The following is a 5,344-nucleotide window of genomic DNA, read 5'->3' as shown; positions in this document are numbered from 1 at the left end:
GGATAGAGGTGATATTTGTGTTCTTAGTTAAAACTTACACCAGTTCCCTTTCAAGTTGAAGACCACCAAAGTCCTTTTGAGAAAGTATACCAAAGCTGTCACAGGGAGCAGAATGGCAGCTGAGGGACGTCTCAATCACCAGTCATATGGATAAGACATTACAGAAGCTGAGTGGCACATGCGAAATGTTTGCCCACTGTTTTACCCCAGAAAATCTTGATAACCTTTGCAGAGAAATAGGCGGGCCGATGCTATTTAACCTGTTAAATTCAAGGCTAATTATTCTACTTAGATCAATATATTCATGCAAAGAATAAGCTTGCGAATAAGAAGCTGAGTGATTGGCATAATGGCATGTTTGATTTAACCTGTTACATTCTAAGTTAATTATCCAGCATAAATGAATACATTTACACACTTGACTGTATAATAAAAATGCGATTAAGAAGCTGGTCAAATAAGAAGCCAAATACAAAGCTTCAATTGAAATGTATTCTATTTACATCACAGAATGTATAAAGTACAGTAGAACTACAGAGCAAATGGAACCACTGCATCAAAGAGGTGTCAATTCAATAAAAACACACATTATTATACTTTCTTCAACTTAGTGTTCAAACTATTTTCTTGGAGGGGATCTGCTGTTTGCACAAAATCACTCAGAGTTTGTAGTCCTAGTTTATGCACACATGCTGCTGGAGCCCCAGAGTCTCTCAGCTACAGCTATGGGAAAAAATGCTAAACGTATCGTTTGTTTATGTAGGCCCACCTAATATATAACATACAGTGCCTCCAGTATTATTCACACCCTTCATAGACTAGAATGGGTTTTTAGCTAAATAAATTCTAGTGTACATTCAGTATTTGTTGCATAAATGAATGAAAACATTAATATTTTCAGACATTCAGTATTGGACTTCATAAATATATATTTGTCTATATATGCATGTTATTTAAAAAAACTGAAGGTTAAAAATTATTCACATCCCTAAACATTAAAATGCAATATCTTTGAACAGAAATGTTTTTGCGATATGTAACAACGAGAGTCTGACAATGTTACATGTTTGCATGGAGTTATAAAAAAAAAAAATGTGTACACTTTTTATTGTTGCTAAAACCAACTTTTTGTAGCATTGAATCAAGGGTATGAATAATTCTGGAGGGACCTGTATATGACAGTTAATATTCTTATTCTTAATTGTTTTAAATGTGGTGTTCTATAAATCACAGATTACATTTTAAGGTTTGCCATCCAACATCAGTTAGCGAAAGCAAAAGTACAGGAAACGTTGCCTCTCACCGTGCTTGGCGCTGATATGATCAGTGATAGGTTATTTGCCGCTTCATTTGATCAACTTTACCTGCTGACAGTGTAAATATATTTTGTATTTAACTATTTTATTTATTTATTTTTTATTTACAATTATATGTTTTTGAAGTTTACTGAACACTCATTCATCTTAATGAGTATTAGCTGCATGAAAACTATTAGCAGCAAATTGACCAAATACTTATAGCTAGCCAGTCTATCTATGCAGTGGCTGACATGAGTATTGGCACCACCTATCTTAGTTAACTCAACTCAATCAACTGTAACATTTCCTTCTAGGCTGAACCAGTGTTCAATAAACTCTGAAATGATTTCATTGGATGGGTTACATGCTCTTGAAAATTGCGTCCACAGTCATGACTTGGTGACGTGGAACACACATATTTGTCATGAGCAAAAAACACGTCCCTCGGGCAGTGTGCTTTAAAGGCAAGGTCAGTCGCTTTCTCTTGTTTAAAACAGCTGACAAATGACATGTAAATCAGAACAGTTCTACTTGGGTTTTAGGTGATTTCAGACAGGATTCACATAAAGTTACACCATCATGTAAAACCTCACATCATAAATAACAGTGTAGAAGCTCAGAGCTCAATTTTACAGCTTTATAATGCAGTACTATTTTGCATGCTCCTTTCTTTAGCCACACCTTTATTATGGTAATACAATCATGAATACAACGCTGTACATCAGACCAGTTTGTGTGCCAAACTTTATATTATTTTTGTATAAACTACAAAGGTTATATAGCTTCCACAGTCTAGGATAACAGCAACTACTGTAAAGAAATGTTAATCCAATCAGAGCTCTGATCTGCTACTTTCCACGACTGCTAATACCCGCCTACTTAACTATGTAATTTCTATTTTGGGATTTGTTTGCTTCCATTTTTTTATTTGCAGGCACATTTTAACTTGAGGCAGTTTTTTTTAAACTTGCAGACACATCTTAACTTGGAGGCACATTATTTATTTGCAGGCACACAAATTTTTTTTTTATAATTTAGTCGTTGCCAATTATTTTTTATTATTTTCTCCCCTTATTTTTCTAAAATTATTTTTAAGCTCAGCTTTAGGCTGTCCTCCGAAGCATGTGCCATCAGCCGCCCGCTTCTTTACACTCTGCAGACTCACCGTGCAGCTGCCTCAGAGGACAACACAGCTCTGGGCAGCTTACAGGCAAGCCCACAGGCGCCCAACCAGACTACAGGGGTCGCTAGTGCACGGTGAGTCGAAGACACCCTGGCCGACCTAACCCTCCCTCCCCCCAGGCGACGCTCGGCTAATTGAGCGCCACCCCCTGGGAGCTCCCATCCACGGTCGGCTGCGGAATAGCCTGAATTCGCGACATCCAGGCTATAGAGCACACTCAAGTGAGTGCTTTTACTGGATGCGCCCCTCGGGAGCCCCATGGCACACTTAAACTTTTTTAAACTTTGCTCATGTTTTGCATTTTTGGCCAACCGTATCCAGTTCTCTCCTAGCTTTAAACCTTAATGGTTGTCCAGTCATTAAATTCTATATTTGACAAGTAAAAATTCCAGGTTAAAATAGAATCAGGTGAGATGGATAGGGGGCTCTTCACAACCAGGGTTGGAGACCATTGGCCCAGACAAAAGACCATCATTTGGGGGATAAAACACTCTCTTCACCCCTCAACATGGCAGACACTGCTCCTGGTCTTCATTAGCTGGGAACAATTTTACTGCATCTTTTTTTCGCCCCGATACCACTTACAAAGAGGAATGTTTGCATACGGCACTTTCAAAGCAAATTAGTTGCTTCACTGCACATATGCCAGTACACAGTTTGTACATATTTTTTTTAAATCAATTAAAAAATATAATTAAATATTTTAATTAATTTAATTAAATGTTTTAAATCAATTCATTTTGTTTATCTAATAACAATCAAATATTTCCAACAGTCCTTTTTATTATTAATAATAAAAAATAGCAATTACTTACCAGTATCCAATCACACAAGCAAACAGCAATGAAACTTCAGCTGATCCTGCAGTCTGCTCCAGCTCCGCAGGTTCTCTGCAGTATTTATCCCTGAAATGCTGAGGGGTGAGGGGTGAGGAGTGGGGGCGGGTGGCGGGGGGGGCAGGGGGCGGCTCAGTTCAGTTGTTTAAAATTGAAAGTTGAGGATGAGGTACTGGCTCTTGCTTGGCAAATATTAAACAGCTGCTCTGTAAAATAAAATATAATACAAGCTTATCTTTTGAAACTTGAAATGTAATTGTAAACTGTATGGGTTTGTGGGAGTGTCACAGGCTAGCTCTAGTGGCTGGCTTCAGGACAGAAAGAACATGCAGGCAGGCAATGCTGATGAAACCTGAAACGTAATGGTCGCGCTCAGTAATTATTATAAAACAAAAAGGTTTAAACAGAAAACAGGACATGGCACTGGCAGCCAAAATAAATAGACAAACAAAACAGACAGTAACACACAGGGATGAACACTAAACAAACAGGTACCATGCTGGTCCTCCAGCATGATGTAGCAATTGCTGCTGCTTCTTCTTATTATTACTTCTGTCTCTTCACTCTCTCCCATTCCTTCACCCTGAACACAACCCTGAGTGAATGAAACATGAAGTGCAATCCCTGTGCCTAAATACAATTATACATTTTAAACACTCGTGCTCATTACCCACATTACATCCCATGTACTATAACAGACCTTAGTTCTGTTAACATGGTTTATAGTATGATGTCATACTAATACCGTCCACTAGGGGCTCTAAGCTGCTCACCTCTAGCATAAAACCAGGTAAAGTAGAGAGGAAGAGAGGTTGTTTGGATAGAAGGAAGCATGGCTTTCTAGGAGACGCTATCACCAATGCTGAGAGTCCAGATTGAGAAACATACAGGTGCATCTCAATAAATTAGAATGTCGTGGAAAAGTTCATTTATTTCAGTAATTCAACTAAAATTGTGAAACTCATGTATTAAATAAATTCAATGCACACAGACTGAAGTAGTTTAAGTCTTTGGTTCTTTTAATTGTGTTGATTTTGGCTCACATTTAACAAAAACCCACCAATTCACTATCTCAAAAAATTAGAATATGGTGACATGCCAATCAGCTAATCAACTCAAAACACCTGCAAAGGTTTCCTGAGCCTTCAAAATGGTCTCTCAGTTTGGTTCACTAGGCTACACAATCATGGGGAAGACTGCTGATCTGACAGTTGTCCAGAAGACAATCATTGACACCCTTCACAAGGAGGGTAAGCCACAAACATTCATTGCCAAAGAAGCTGCCTGTTCACAGAGTGCTGTATCCAAGCATGTTAACAGAGTTGAGTGGAAGGAAAAAGTGTGGAAGAAAAAGATGCACAACCAACCAAGAGAACCGCAGCCTTATGATTGTCAAGCAAAATCGATTCAAGAATTTGGGTGAACTTCACAAGGAATGGACTGAGGCTGGGGTCAAGGCATCAAGAGCCACCACACACAGATATGTCAAGGAATTTGGCTACAGTTGTCGTATTCCTCTTGTTAAGCCACTCCTGAACCACAGACAACGTCAGAGGCGTCTTACCTGGGCTAAGGAGAAGAAGAACTGGACTGTTGCCCAGTGTTCCAAAGTCCTCTTTTCAGATGAGAGCAAGTTTTGTATTTCATTTGGAAACCAAGGTCCTAGAGTCTGGAGGAAGGGTGGAGAAGCTCATAGCCCAAGTTGCTTGAAGTCCAGTGTTAAGTTTCCACAGTCTGTGATGATTTGGGGTGCAATGTCATCTGCTGGTGTTGGTCCATTGTGTTTTTTTGAAAACCAATGTCACTGCACCCGTTTACCAAGAAATTTTGGAGCACTTCATGCTTCCTTCTGCTGACCAGCTTTTTAAAGATGCTGATTTCATTTCCCAGCAGGATTTGGCACCTGCCCACACTGCCAAAAGCACCAAAAGTTGGTTAAATGACCATGGTGTTGGTGTGCTTGACTGGCCAGCAAACTCACCAGACCTGAACCCCATAGAGAATCTATGGGGTATTGTCAAGAGGAA

The 5,344-nt window shown here is 39.2% G+C and overlaps 1 protein-coding gene across 1 annotated transcript in view; it reads right to left on the bottom strand.

Moving 5' to 3' along the window:
• LOC127433373 (uncharacterized) overlaps nucleotides 1-1,322 on the bottom strand; it is a 24,234-nt gene extending 22,912 nt beyond the window's left edge. Inside the window, exon 1 of the mRNA XM_051685229.1 lies at nucleotides 1,304-1,322. The gene's annotated coding sequence lies outside the window, so the exon portion shown is untranslated. The remainder of the gene's footprint in view (nucleotides 1-1,303) is intronic.
• Nucleotides 1,323-5,344: the final 4,022 nt, after the last annotated feature.

Source organism: Myxocyprinus asiaticus, chromosome 43 (assembly GCF_019703515.2).
Source record: "Myxocyprinus asiaticus isolate MX2 ecotype Aquarium Trade chromosome 43, UBuf_Myxa_2, whole genome shotgun sequence".
Classification (NCBI taxonomy): domain Eukaryota; kingdom Metazoa; phylum Chordata; class Actinopteri; order Cypriniformes; family Catostomidae; genus Myxocyprinus; species Myxocyprinus asiaticus.
Note: the sequence above shows the minus strand (reverse complement) of the source record. Positions and strands in the feature narration are given on the sequence as shown.